We start from the raw sequence: 16,011 nt of genomic DNA, 5'->3' as shown, positions 1-16,011 counted from the left end.
CATGACGTCTTTATCTTGAGGAATAGCAGCATCCCATATGTGATGGGCTAACTCCAGAGGCACCGGGTGTGGCTAATAGGTGAGCCAAAGGTCCCCACCTGGTATAAATTCTTGTATGGGTAGGGGGTTGTCCTTAAGGGTGAGTGTGTTGGCGTACACAACACACAGGGAGCAGCCCTATGCACTAAGTCATGCCCAACCAGTTACTACAACAGCCACCAGCCCATGGGGTACAATGTCTAACGCCATCATCTGCACACCAGAAACCTACAGGGCCCTGCCTAGTAGTAGATGCCCACCTACAGTATTGGAGTAGGAGTGCTCCAGAGCCTGCCCAACAAGAACCTACCCTGCCATGTTCGCCCTGGCCTAGGGGCACCCACAGCCCACATCCCACACCCAGGTACCTCCTAACGCGCGCAAAGTCAGGTTTCAGATTTTGTACTCACCCCCTTGTGGCTGCTGTGATGCCTTCAACCGCCCATCCAACTCCAGATAGGCCACCGCCAGGATGTTGAACATCAGGGGGGTCATGGTGCGACGGGCACCCCTTCCTCGTTGGGAGGCCAGCCCCAGCTGGGCCTCCGCTGTCTTCTTTGCCCAGCGGCACAGGTCCTCCCATCTTTTGCGGCAGTGGGTGCTCCGTCTGTCAATATCCCCCAGGGTACGCACCTCCTTGGCGATGGCACGCCAAATACCCATTTTCTGGTGGGTGCTGACCTGGATGGAAAAGAGAGCAGAAAAGGGAATTAGTCACCTGTCTGGACCGTCAGACTCATTGCCCAACAGAGCCGACCCATCCCCTGACGCACATACATTGACCACCTTACATGCTGCACTCTGGCCAGGACTCCTCTGCCCCCCCACATGTGGCTTACACACACAGCAATCCCTACATTCATGGCCCACGCATCATGCTCACAGTGTACTCACCTGTTTGGAGGACCGTAGAGTAATGTGTACTGGGGTAGGACCCCATCCACCAGTTTCTCCAACTCCTCCGCAGTGAAGGCAGGGGCCCTTTCCCCAGACACATGAGCCATGGTCGGTTCCAGACACAGGTCACAGCAGCACTTGCAGTGTAGGTCCTCTCCTGTTGAAGGTCAAGTAGCAAGTGAGTGGTTAGATAGAAAATGGCGGTGATGTCCGCAGCGGTGCGTACTGCCACCGCCGGCGTACATCGCCATTGGCTCCTGGAACCCATAGGGCCCAATGATAACCAATGCGACTTTGCGTGGCGGTCATCGACCGCCTTCCGCGATGGCACACAACGCAAGCGTAATTACCTCATTTCCACTTGTCCCTCCTCACAGGTCAGGCAGCCGCCATTTCAGGGGGGCACAGGGCATGGCAGCTAACTGCGTCATAGCAGACATTAGCACATCAACTGACTCTCAAGTTCACATACTGTTTCTGTAAAGTAAATCATCATTAGTTCAATAGATGTGTGAATATGACCCTTTGCTCACCGTTCTCTTCCATAGGCTTCAACCACTGAGGCAGAATATGAGATGGCGGCATCCTCTGGTGTACAGACCCCTGGTGGACCTTGCAACAATGGAGAACAGACACATTATCATTACCTACAGACTTGATCGTGCCACAATCCAAGAACTGTGTGCCCAATTGGAGCCAGACCTGATGCCAGCTCTACGCCAGCCCACAGGAATCCCACCTCTAGTGCAGGTCCTGTCAGTGCTCCATTTCCTGGCAAGTGGTTCCTTCCAAACAACAGTGGCCATGACATCAGGGATGTCTCAGCCAGTGTTCTCTAACGTGTTGACCAGAGTGTTGTCTGCCCTGCTGAAACACAAGCGCAGCTACATCTTGTTCCTCCAGGTGGAGGATTTGGCCACAGTGAAGGCTGACCTTTATGCCCTGGGACATATCCCCAACATCATTGCTGCCATTGATGGTACACATGTGGCATCCCCCCCCCCCCCAGAGAAATGAACAGGTTTACAGAAATAGAAAAAGCTATCACTCTATGAATGTGCAGATGGTGTGTTTGACGGACCAGTACATCTCCCATGTGAATGCCAAATATCCTGGATCTGTGCATGACGCCTTTATCTTGAGGAATAGCAGCATCCCATATGTGATGGGCCAACTCCAGAGGCACCGGGTGTGGCTAATAGGTGAGCCAGAGGTCCCCACCCAGTATAAATTGGTGTATGGGTATGGGGTTGTCCCTAAGGGTGAGTGTGTGGCTAACAGGTATCCCTCGATATTTGCAGGTGGCTTTGGTTACCCCAACCTCTCATGGCTACTGACCCCAGTGAGGAATGCCAGGACAAGGGCAGAGGAATATTACAATGAGGCACATGGGCGTACAAGGAGGATTATAGAAAGGGCCTTCGGCCTCCTGAAGGCCAGGTTCCGGTGCCTCCATCTGACAGGTGGATCCTTGTACTACTCACCCAAGAAGGTGTGCCAGATCATCGTTGCATTTTGCATGTTGCACAACCTGGCCTTGAGATGCCAAGTGCCTTTTCTGCAGGAGGATGTGCCTGGAGATGGTCTTGTGGCAGCGGTGGAGCCTGTGGACAGTGAGGAAGAGGAGGCAGAGGAAGAAGATGTTGACAGCAGAACCAATATAATTCAGCAGTACTTCCAGTGACACACAGGTAAGACACTGTAAGTTCACTTTACATTTCAGTTATCTGTTGGACATTGTACAAGCCAGCCTGTTTCCCTATGTCTATGGCCACTGACTGTCCCCTTTGGCATCTCTATTTTCAGATCTCTGTGCCCAACTCTGGCTCCTGCTATGTGTACTGCTGCCCACCGAAGGTCATTCCAAAGTATATTTCACTGTACATTTGAATTGTAATGCTTTGATAATGTTGTACTAATACATTTGTGAATCATTTGACAGACTCCAAATTGGTATTTGTTCCAAGGGTCTTTATTTAGGTGCTCATAAGTAGAGGGGGTTGTGCAAGGGGCTGGGCTGATGGTGGAGGAAAGTCCAGGGTAGAGTCCAGTCTCTTGGTATCACAGGTGCATTGTCCAATGGGGCATAGGAAGGGGAGTAAAGGGGCAGTTCAAGTTGGACAGGGTGACAGAGTGGGACAGAGGGGGGCAATCAGGAGAGTCTTATTTCCTGGCTGGGTCTTGGCAATGTTCTCTGGCTTCTGCCAGGATCGCAGGGACCGTTTGCGGGGTGGTTCTCCTTCTGCAGGGGGTGGGGTGCTGGTGGCCTGTTGGTCCTGTGGTGGGGCCTTCTGTCCACTAGCGCCGGCGGAGATAGAAGGCTGTTCCTCGGTTTGGCTAGTGTCAGGCGCCCGTTGTTGTGCCACTGCCTCACTCATGGTCTTGCCCATGTCAGCCAGCACCCCTGCAATGGTGACCAGGATGGTGTATATTTTTGTTAGGTCATCCCTGATCCCCAGGTACTGTCCCTCCTGCAGCCGCTGGGTCTCCTGCAACTTGGCCAGTATCTGGCCCATCATCTCCTAGGAATGGTGGTATGCTCCCAGGATGTTGGAGAGTGCCTCGTGGAGAGTGGGTTCCCTGGGCCTGTCCTCCCCCTGACACACACCAGTCCTCCCAGCTTCCCGGTTGTCCTGTGCCTCTATCCCCTGAACCGTGTGCTCACTGCCACTGACCCCAGGTCCCTGATTGTCCTCTGTTTGTGGGGTTGCCTGGGGTCCCTGTAGTGGTGGACACACTGCTGATTGACGTGTCCTGGGGACAGTGGCATGGGCCCACTGGGTGGGTGCTGTGCTGGTGTTTCCTGAGGGGGGACGATCTGTGGTGGGTTGGGACTGTGGCAGGGGAACCAACTGTCCAGAGGTTCCGGATGGGCCAGGTTGGTTATCCTGTTCCAGGCATGCAGAGCTGCTGTTGTCACTGTGGGCCTCTTCAGGGGGGGGACTGGATGTGACTGGCACCTCCTCTCCGGTGTCCTGGTGTATGGGTCCTGTAGGGATGCAAATGCATTGTTAATGTGTCTGCGTGTCCCATCTTTTGCATGGTTGTGTTTCCCTGTATGATTGTGATTTCCCTGTCAGCTTGGCCTTGTATGAGTGGTGAATATGTGGGCTGGGTGAGTCTCTCTACTGGGCATGCTGTGGTGATTGGTGTCTATGCAGGTCTATGATGGGTGTCCATGCATTGGTGTTGCATGCAGGGCTTGGTATTGGGATGTGTGGGTTATGATAGTGGGACATATGTGAGATGATGGAGTGATGGGAGGTTCTGTGGTGGCTTGTGACAGTGGCAGGGGAACCGACTGTCCAGAGGTCCCTGATGGGCCGGGCAGGTCATCTTGATCCAGGTGTGCAGAGCCTCTTCTGTGGGGGGATTGGATATGTCTGGCACCTCCTGTCCGGTGACGTTGGGTAGGGGTCCTGTTGGGGTGTAAATGCATAGTTTTAGTATCTGTGTGTGCCATCTTGTGCATTGGGTGAGGTACCCTCTACTCCTGTGCTTGCATCATTGTGTTTGCCCTTTTGTGATAGTTGGTTTGGGGTCTGTGTGGGTATCTGTACTGGACATGCTTTGGTGATGGTGGTCCATGCATAGGTGTTGCATGCAGGGCCTTGGTATTGGGATGTGTGGGTTGTGATAGTGGGACATATGTGAGATGATGGAGTGATGGGAATGAGGGTAAGGGTGGGGGTATGCGATGGCATGCAGGTGGGTTAGGGGGGATATAGTAGTAAAGATATGACTTACCAGAGTCCAGTCCTCCTGCTAATCTTGCGTGGCCCTCAGGATGCAGTATTGCCAAGACTTGCTCCTCCGATGTTGTTAGTTGTGGGGTAGGAGGTGGGGGTCCACCGCCAGTCCTCTGTACTACTACCTGGTGTCTTGCTACCATCGAAAGCACCTTCCCCCGTAGATCGTTCCACCTTTTCCTGATGTCATCCCTGGTTCTTGGGTGCTGTCCCACGGCGTTGACCCTGTCCACGATTCTCCGCCATAGCTCCATCTTCCTTGCAATGGACGTCTGCTGCACCTGTGATCCCTATAGCTATGGCTCTACCCGGATGATTTCCTCCACCATGACCCTTAGCTCCTCCTCAGAAAACCTGGGGTGTCTTTGGGGTGCTATGGATGTGATGCAAATGATATGTATGAGGATGTGTGGGATAATGTGTGGGGTGATGTGTTGTGGTGTATGCTGTGATGTGCGTGAATGGTATATGGGTGATGGTGTTCTGTGCCTCTGATTGAGTGGGTGCTCCTGGCTTGTCTCTCTCTGCTTGCTATCTTTTTTTTCGCTGTAAGGGGTTGTGGGTAATGTGGGTGTGTGTTTTATAGTGTTGTGTGTGGTGTGTGTATGTGTGTCAGGTGTGAGTGTGTAGTTTGAATTGTCCAATGTGGTGTAGTTTTGTTAGTGTGTGTGTATTTTAAGCGTGGCGGTGTATACCGCCAATGGTTTACCGCATTTGAAAGACCGCCGCAGTGATTCGTGGGTCGTGATACTGTGGGCGTATTCCTGTTGGCATAAAGTTGTGGGTTTTGATATCGCCAGTTTATCACTGACCTTTGATGTGGCGGACTTGTGTGGGTGTCTGTATAGTGGTGGAATTTTCAGTGTGGGTCATAATACCCGTGGCGGAATACCACCGCGGGCATGGTACGTCGGCGGCCGTCAGCAGGGCAGTAGGCGGCATTTACTGCCACGGTTGTAATGAGGGCCTAAGTAATTATTTATTAATGTTTTCGATTTTGCCTGCCCTTCCTTCTATATGGGTCCCATGGACCCTAGAGGGACACCAGGTATTTATTTATTTTTGCCTGCCCTGCTCCTCCCATAAAGGCATAATGGTCCTCAAGGAAGACCAAGCATAATTGTTATAATATTGTTATGATGGTGGTGGTGATGATGACATGTGTTACACTGACAAGAATTGCCAGCCTCACTCTCTTTCTTCTTATTCTTTATTGTCTGCAGGTGCACAAGAGAGAGAGAAGTCTGTGAATTAGCTGACAGTAACACCAGAAAGCTCTCTCTAAGGTGCCTTTACACATGCTGCTGATCAGCAGTAGAATGACCTAAAAAAAGAAGGCTCACTGCCAAGAAAGTGGCCAGTGTGGAGAAGTCAGGAAAAATCTGACGCAAATGTTTCTCAGCACTGCAGTGACTGCAGTCATGGCGGAGAGCAGTGACTCAGAAATCAAATTGTCTCAGCAGCAAACCAAACCTTCACAAAAACACAGCAGACAACCACCAGCCAGGGGTAGTGGAAGTGACATTGCACACCATTTGACTAACTTTGACTCTAACACACATGCTTACACATGCACACACATTCTCTCTTAGATAAACACACTCATCTGCAAGCATGCATACAATAAACTTTTAAAGCATTTTTATTTACCTTAGTTGCCAGATAGGACCATATTCCAGGAACTTATACTCCATTTTATTACACTAATAGTGAATTATATTGTTCACTATTAGTGTAATAAAGAAGTTGACTGAAACCAGGAATATGAGCACCATCTGAGGTCCATTAGGATAAGCCTCCCCTGTGTTTCAGGCAATTATTTTACCACCTCTGAGGACAAGGGTTGCAAAGGCATTACCAGGGGTCACAAGGGGCAAGCCAGGGGTCACAGGGAGAGGGAGTGGTTGTCCAAGGTGTTTGTCTGGAAGTTTTGGGTACATGTTTGTGAAAGGTATGCTTGTGGGTGGTGGGTGTCTGTTGGGTGGCTGAGTGTGGGTGTTTATGTGTCTTGGGAGGAGGGGGTGAAGGTGCTGGGAGATGCTGTGGTTAGTGGGTGAGTGTTGGGATGGTGACGTCAGGTATGGTGGATGTGCTGAATGTAGGCGTGTCTGTGGTTGTGTTGTCTGTGGGTGTGGTGACTGGGGTGGATATCTGAGGGTCTGCTGTGGTGCTGCCTGTGGGTAAGACAGGTGTAGTGGCTGGATCTGTGAATGTTGGTGTGATGTCTTTGTTGTGTTAGGTGTTGTGTCTGTGATGCTAAGGGCGGTGGAGGTGTCAGGGCAGGTGGTGACTGTTGTTGTGTGTGCAGGTGTATGTTGCTTCTGTGCATGCCGGTGGTGTGTCTTGTGGTGCTTGTGTTTCTCAGAGCTACCCTCGGATGTGGAGGTTGATGCATGCTTGTCTGTCTGTGTGGTTTGTCTAGGTCGGGAGAGAGGGCTTTGGGATTGGGAAGAGGGAGGTAGGGGGAACGAAAGACAAAGGGTGACTGGCTGCCATCAGTGTGGAGGCCCGAGCCTGAAAGGATCTCTGTAGGCCAGCCAGTGCACTGTGAATGCCCTCTAGGAATGCATTACTCTTTTGGACTTGAGTTACCAGTCCCTGGATAGCATTCATGATGGTCGACTGACCCACAGAGATGGACCTCAGGAGTTCAATAGCCTCCTTACTGAGGGCAGCAGGGTTAACAGGGGCTGGGGCAGAGGTGCCTGCGGCATAGGAGATGCCCACCCTCTTGAGTGAGCGGGCATGGCCAACTGGGTGGGGAGCTACAGTGAGGGTGGTGGTAGTAAGTGGGGTGGCGGACTGAAATGGTGCTTGGTTGGTCCCAGATGGGTCCGCCACTGCCAGGGAGTGTCCACTGGAGGAGGATTCTGATGATGAAGAACTGGATCCTGTCTCTCCTGTGGCACTTCCCTCGCCCTCCGGGCCACAGTGTCCCTCGATATCGGTGGTATCAGCACTTCGGGTTCTATGGCAGCAGCTTCCCCACTCAGCTGTGCCCAGTCTCCTTCGCCTGCCGATGCTGATGCACAGAAAGAAAGAGATGGAGAGAGGGTCATCACATTCTTAACATACACTTACATTACAACATACACAACAGTACCAACACATCTATGTCACATAAAGCCCCAGATAGGAACTATTTAGAGCCTACATCATGTCACAATTACATACTTCTAGCCTTCACCTATGACCACAGTCTCACCAACAACATAAGCCAAACATCTGACCACTGCATCACCATCCCATCAATTCAGCAGTAACTCAAAATGACCATGCACAAGAATAATTGACTACATCTAGTCTCTCCCCATACAGATCATCACTGTGTATCAAAAAATCAGTCAGAGGCAATGCATTTTACTAACAAGACAATATCATGCCTCCCTCTACTCCATACTTGCCCAGTCCATCACCAGTAGTCACGTTCCATGAAAGTAAAATCATCCTACTTCAAATACAACACAGCATGTTGCTTTGCAAACACATACCTAACTAGTGAATCTGTCCATATCTTTCACAATGTTAAATACCTCAGATGAAGACACTACATATGCCATATCCAAATAGTGTGTCTCACAGAATTACATAGTATGTCATTGAGACATCTATCTAAATACTATAAAATGATTTCTAAAGAGTATCTGGACCCACTTATCTAACTTATTGACACATATGCAACATTTCAATGTCCTGCAATAGCGGCCTACTTAGCACACAGGATACACCAGAGATGACCACATGGAGCATAACAACATCTCCAATACACTGGACACCAAACAATGTGCATGAAGGACACAAACCATTCCACTGTACATGCTGATTAGAAACCTCTACATAGCAACATCTAAACAACTACATCACTAACAACTGTACAGACATGTGAATCCCATTACCTAAGTCCAGAACTAATACTCACATAACCAATCACCAATGTAACCATGAATGACACATACACCTAGAGTTAAGCAAATTGAATGACAACATATTCCATAAAATCAACATATGTATGTGAAATGAAAGCCCTGCTACAGTATTAAGTCCGGAAGAAATGAGCAGATCCATTACTAGAACTGTCCAAACAGCCTCAGATTAGCAAAGGTTAGTCTGGCGAAGATGAGGTTTCAACATAACAATAAGCACAAAGTATCAATTGACATAAGATGCAGGCACAACATAGTTTATGTTATACCCATATAGGTATGCTACTACTCTATGTATCATGGGCAATTTAGATGGGCTAATGGATTAGCAGCCTAGCCACTTACCTGAACACCAAATACATTAGAATAAAAGGTATTTGAATATGTGAATGTTATGTCTTGAAATGTCAATGTATTGTTACCACCATGAATTTCACTATCTAGGCTGTCCACCCTGATCAAACTTCACATTTCCCAATGTACGAATCTGACATGACAATGGGGACATTTCCTCAAACCTCATAGGGAGTGTAGTACATTTGCCATACCAAAATCCTGATTGGGGTGACAATCTCACATGAAGTTACCATCTATTTCATGACACAGGATTACTTGGCCCTGTTACTCCTCTGTGAGACCGAATGTTGCACATAGAGCAAGATCCAGTGGAATAGGACTGGTCAGAATATAAAGAGCAATACAACTTATCATTTGGGTAAATGGACATGGGAACACTAGGTGGGAAGGATAACACTGCAGGTTACACATATGTTTGGCTGAGTAGAGTTACACATATGACACAGTCACATGTGCATCTCCACATGCAGTCATACTATTTGGTTAAAAAAGGTGATGAATATGTTCCAATGCACAATACAATGGCTACATCTCCGTTTCAATGTTGGCAACTATAGTACAATGTCTTCCCAAGAGACACTTTACCTGTAGCACTTACCACATTGTCACAGCTGCAATACCTAGACATCATAAACTTAACTGACAGAGGCATGTACATGGGTTCTGTCGGTACTTACCCCCTTGTAGCCGCTGTGCCGCCCTCAAACTCCCATCCACTTCAAGGTAGGCCACCACCAAAATACGGGCCATTAGGGGGGGTCAAGGTCTGACGGGCTCCCCTCCCTCATTGGGAGGACATCCCCAGCTGGGCTTCTGCGGTCTTAGGGGCCCAGCGTCTCGGGTCCTCCTACCGCTTCCTACAGTGGGTGCTTCACAGGCTGTGGTCCCCCAGGGTCCGCACTTGCTTGGCGATGGCACGCCAGATTCTCTTTTTTGATGGGCATTGACCTGCATGGTTGACAAAGACAAAAGGAACAATTCATGTCCATATGCACCATACCAATAGTAGTGGACAGAACACTTTATTAACAGCAAGTAGGCAAACATTCCCATCCTCTCAGTTGACACTCACGTAAATATTAGCATCTGCATACATCAACAACGTCACTACTTTACATTTCAGGTACACCATCATACTCCACACCTTTCATACATTGGTAAAACATTGGACTCATCTGCTTCTCTGGTGCACCATATAGCTGTCCATACAGGTTTATGTAAATAATGTGCAACAACATGTGTGCAGCATGTCAAGTTGATTGGACCAACAAACAAATACAGTCACAGATGATTATGCATGTGTAGTACATTAGGTAAATGAGGGAATGTGCATCAAGGAGAGTGTCATCGGATGCATACCTATGTGCTGTACTGCAGATGTTAGAGGTTGTAACCAACCCAGACAGCAGATATGTGTGACTTTTATATGGACATTTACATGATATGGGCATGCTTCATGTCACACATTATTTTACATGTTTCCATATAGTTACGCTACCGTGAGGAGAGGAAGACAACCACCAGTGTACCGTCCACTTGTAGACCTGTACACCATGGAGGAAAGACATACTATCCAGACATATTGGCTGAATCGGCATACTATCATGGATCTTGGTGATCAGTTGGAGCCAGATCTGATGCTTGCCATACGCAATCCCTATAGCATACATTCCATCATTCAAGTGATGTCAGTGCTACACTTTCTGGCCACTGGGTCCTTTCAGAATACAGTGGCCCTAACTGCAGGGATGTCTCAACCCATGTTCAGTCTGGTTTTAAAGGACGTACTGTGTGCATTGTTGAAACACCTGGACAGCTACATCAGGTTCCCCAAGGTGCGGATTTGTCCTATGTGAAGACAGAGTTTTATGCTATATGTAACACTCCACAAGTAGTTAGAGCCATAGATGGCACCAAGATAGCCTTGGTTCCCCTCAGGGCCAATGAATAGGTGTATAGGAACAGGAAAAACTACCACTCCATCAACTTTCAAGTGGTGTGTCTGGCAGACCAGTACATTTCACAAGTCAGTGCTAAGTATCCAGGATCAGGCCATGATTCCTTCATCATGCATAACAGCAATGTCCCACTGCTGATGACATGACTCAACACAGAGAGGGCCTGGCTGGTTGATAAGTCAAATTGAAATGCGTCTTTGCAAGGTATGTCTCCTGCAATCACAATGTTGCATGTCCCACATCTATGTTTGTGTTGTTCTGTGTAATTGCTTACAGGTGACTCTGGCTATCCTAACTGTCCTTGGTTGTTGACACCAGTGAGGTACCCAACCACACTAGGGGAAGTCTGCTACAGGAGGGCAAAGCGTGTTGTGCAGCAGACTTTTGGGCTCCTGAAGGCAAGAGTTAGGTGCTTGGACAATTCAAGAGGAACCCTCCTTTACTCACCCAACAAGGTATGTCTCACTTGTGAGTCACGTGGAGCTCCTGTCATGCTCCGTGACTAGAGCATTCCTGCCTGGAGCGGTAATGGCGGACACAAAGGGGCTGATTCCTAGTTTGGCGGGCGGCGGTCGCCGCCCGCCAAGCGGGAACCGCCAGAAGACCGTACCGCGGTCAAAAGACCGCGGCGGTCATTCTGGCTTTCCAGCTGGGCGGGCGGGCGACCACCAAAAGGCCGCCCGTCCGCCCAGCGGGAAAGCCACAGCAACGATGAAGCCGGCTCCGAATGGAGCCGGCGGAGTTGCTTTTGTGCGACGGGTGCAGTTGCACCCGTCGCGATTTCCAGTGTCTGCTGTGCAGACACTGGAAATCAATGTGGGGCCCTGTTAGGGGGCCCCTGCAGTGCCCATGCCATTGGCATGGGCACTGCAGTGGCCCCCAGGGGCCCCACGACACCCGTTCCCGCCAGCCTGGTTCTGGCGGTCAAAACCGCCAGAACCAGGCTGGCGGGAAGGGGGTCAGAATCCCCATGGCGGAGCTGCCTGCAGCGCCGCCATGGAGGATTCTGCAGCCCAGGGGAAAACCGGCGGGAAACCGCCGGTTTCCCTTTTCTGACCGCGGCTTTACCGCCACGGTCAGAATGGGCCTGGATGCACCGCCAGCCTGTTGGCGGTTCATCCGCGGTCCCCTACCCTGGCGGTCTCGGACCGCCAGGGTAGGAATGACCCCCAAAGTGTGGAACACCGCGCTGATTGGGAAACGCCCGTGTGGCTGATGATACTTCCCCCCCCCCCTTGAAGTGTATCGGAGGTCGCCTCCGAGGACATTCCCCACACGGAAGTGCCGCGCTGATCGGGGACGACCACAGGACCTGTGTGTAGGAAAGTACCATCTTGCCTGGCATGTTACCATGGGCAGATCGACCTAATAATAGGCCGATCTTCCCCCAGGGGGCTGAAATGGCCTAAAATAAATTTGCCCTCCCCCGGGAGCCACCCTTGCTTAAGGGGATGCTCCCCTTGCATGAATTCGCCTTAAAAAAAAAAACTCCCTGGTATCTAGTGTTTTCTGCCCCCCTTGGGGGCAGATTGGCCTCATAGAAATAGGCCGATCTGCCCCCCTTGGGGACCAGAAAAGGCCTTGAAAAAAATTCCCCCCCTAGGGAGCGACCCTTGCCCAAGGGGTCGCTCCCCTTATGCCAATTTCTGTTGTTAAATAAATCCCTGGCGTCTAGTGGGCATTTCAGAAGACTGATCGCTTCACGATCCGGCTTCTGAAATGCTCTGAGACTTCAAAGGGAAGGAAACTCCTTTCCTTCCCTTTGAAGGCTCTCAGGCCCCCATCACATGATCGGAAGAGAAATGCTTTGCATTTCTCTTCTGATTGCACTGGAATGGGGAGGTGGCCTCTGATGAGGTCAGCGCGCGATCGTGCGCTGACGTCATCAGACGCCACTGGGGGGGGGGAAGGGGTCGGAGGTGTAAGGGGAAGGGCTTCCCCTTCCATCCCTGCCACAGTCCACAGAGGGAGCGCTAGCGTTCCCTCTGAGCTCATGTCCGAGGACGTAATGGTTACGTCCTCGGCACAGGAGCACTGTGCCGGTGGACGTAACCATTATGTCCCCGGCACACAAGGGGTTAAAAGGAACCTCAAAGGCACTCCCTTGGTGAGCCCTGCTACTCTCAAGATGGGGAAAACCAGAACAATGCAGTTTCTTCATTTGATGAGAGTACCATTTTCCTTACTTTTTATTATAAATATTTTGAACCCTGTGTATCCACTTTATTCTTTGTCGTTTTGAACTCCAGCTTAGATAACTATAGATAGCTTGCTGCTGCTAAATCATATTTGAATAGGTTAATTCAACTGTCATCTTCCTTCCATGACAGATGCGCCAGACCCATGGAGTGCTGAGTTTGTCTTGCTACAGTGTTACCCATTCCATCATCCATATCTTAACCTTCTTCCCGTTCGCTGTTAGATCTCTTGTACTGTTATCTATTTCCACCATCAACAGATCCCACACTTTCTGGCGCGGTTGTGGTTCAAGCAATGTTAAACTATTACAGGGGGAGGTTAGGTTGCAAAAGAATTCTAGTTTGCCTACGCCAACTCCCTCATTCAGGCCAAAAGGGAAATCATAATGCAGGCAATAAACTAAGCCAAGTATAGGTCAAAGATAAGTAGTGTGTACTTTTTTCTCACTACCTACGCCCCACAGAGAATCATTGTATCTGAGGATTCTTCTGTCTCGAGAGAAGCTCCTCCAGAGATGTGAATGCCCATGTTCTTTAGTACACTGTGTTGATTTATGCTGCACTGTTCTTGGATTTTTCATTACTTTTTTCTTTTAGTTTCATGTTGCCGCAGGAGAATCCTTTTGTAGTAACAACATGCTGCATGAAAAGCTTGTAAGCTCTTTAATAGTGACAGGGCTGCCTCCACATTCCAATGTCTCTCATTTACCAATCTGGCATTCCACTGCTGATGGCTCACCTATTCCTTTCTAAGTTGGAATCTATTCTGAGTTGATTCATCCAGCCAAAGAATACATACTACACTACACTACTCCCACCTATATGCACAAAACAAAAAAAATATAATTAATGTCAGTACATAGATCCAATAAATAATTACAAAAAGTATTTCAAACATGAAATAACAAATACACTGAATCCACCAAGGATAAATGATAATAGAAATTAAAATTCTGTTCCATAAATATAGAAGAAATAAAGGTAAATACAATGTAAAATCAACCACATAAAATTCATCCAATGCTTTCTCACTTCTAGTAACTCTTAAAGGTTGCTCATTCCCAAGCAATCTTTTTCATTATCATCTTTGGCACTAGCAGCAGTGACTGACTCCAGTGACGACATAGAATTTGAAATAATTGGCTCATCATTACTGTCACTACCAAGGGTGTATTGGTGTATTCATAGGATCTGAAAACAATGGTTCAGATGACTCATTATTAACCATTGTTTACACATAATTTCAAACTTGCAATTACTTTTTTCATTCTTTCTCAAGGGAGGATTGAGACATGGAGCCACCCTACCCAAATGCCAGCATCTTCCTTCAACTACACTCACTGAATTCTTTAACACTTAAACAAAATGATAAGGTCCAAAAACTGTACTAATCCCTTTTGGTATTTTGCCAGCTTTCTTAATCCTGACCCATTGCTCAATTTCTACTTTTATGGTTTTAGCACCGTATTGTTTGTATCATAATACTTCTCGTGTTCTTCATGTTTAACAATCTTTCTTTGACAGTACTTCCTTTGGTTAAAATTCGACCTAGGTATCCTTCCTCTCATAATTTCAAAATGTCCAAAACTTGTCTCTGCTACTTCACTAACTATGTAAGACCATGCAGTTTTAAATACTTGCAATTCCCAATTGTCATTGTTTTTGCAATCTAATTTGAGGGCTCCATTCCACCATGCCATTGCCACTAAGATCGTAAAGTGACGTTTTTCTGTGAGTCATACCATAATATCTTGTATGTCTCTTTTCAGATATAAACTCCAGTCCATTGTCACTGATAATTTGTGAATTTGTACCTTCACACAGAATATCTCATTTAAAAAGCTTACGGACAGACTCTGCATCTACTCTGTCAACACTTTTGATACAATATGTAATTGTAAGAATCACCAAAAAGGATCCAGGTTGTTTAATGCTAAACTTTCCCACGGGAAATTCAGACACTTGTAGTCACACATAGGTGATCTCAAAGTTTTAAGTTTTGTCACCTGCAATACAATTCCTGCCCTTAATTACCATCCTTTTTACATCTGCATCAATGCCTGGCCACTAGTAAATGTTTTCAATGTAGATTTGTTTTTGATTATTTCCAGATGTCCTGCATGGCACATGGACATGGCATTGCTTCTCAAATAACTAGGAGAGAATAATATGTCTTCTTTTAATAGAGGTAGTCCATCTCATGACAACTCATTGCAAACTTCCCAAACAATTCTTAGATCTCAAAATTCACCCTCAATCAAGCAATCAAACTGTATTTATATAGTGCTTCTTCTCACCCGATCGGGTATAGAGGTGCTGTGCTGCTGAGTTAGTCGAAGAGCCACTTTTTGAGCCCCTTCCTGAAGAGGGTCAGTGAGGGTGAAGTTTGGAGGTGGAAGGGGATGGTGTTCCAGGATTTGGCAGTGAGGTAGGGAAAGGAGCCGCCTCTGGTGCAGCAGTGTCTGATGCATGGTATCTGTGCGAGGGCTAGGTGAGCAGAGCAGAGGTTCCTGGGAGGTAGATGGAAGCTAAGGTGGTGTTCATGTAGGTGGGTCCTTGGTTGTGGAGGGATTTGTAGGCATGGGTCAGGAGCTTGAATTGATATTTTTTCTGGATGTGGAGCCAGTGGAGGTCTTTCAGGTGCTGGGTGATATGGCTCCTTTTTTGCAAGTTGAGGTCAGTCTGGCTGCTGTGTTCTGGATCGTCTGGAGCCTTCTCCTGAGTTCTGTGGTGATGCAGCCACAGAGTGCATTGCTGTAGTCCATTGTGATGAGAGCCTGCATCACTTTTTTCCTGGTGTTTGCTGGGAGCCATTTAAAGACTTTGTGGAGCAGGTAGAGGTTTTGGAAGCAGGATGAAGTGACTGCATTGACCTGCTGTTTCACAGAGA

Source organism: Pleurodeles waltl, chromosome 6, assembly GCF_031143425.1.
Source record: "Pleurodeles waltl isolate 20211129_DDA chromosome 6, aPleWal1.hap1.20221129, whole genome shotgun sequence".
NCBI lineage: Eukaryota > Metazoa > Chordata > Amphibia > Caudata > Salamandridae > Pleurodeles > Pleurodeles waltl.
Note: the sequence above shows the minus strand (reverse complement) of the source record.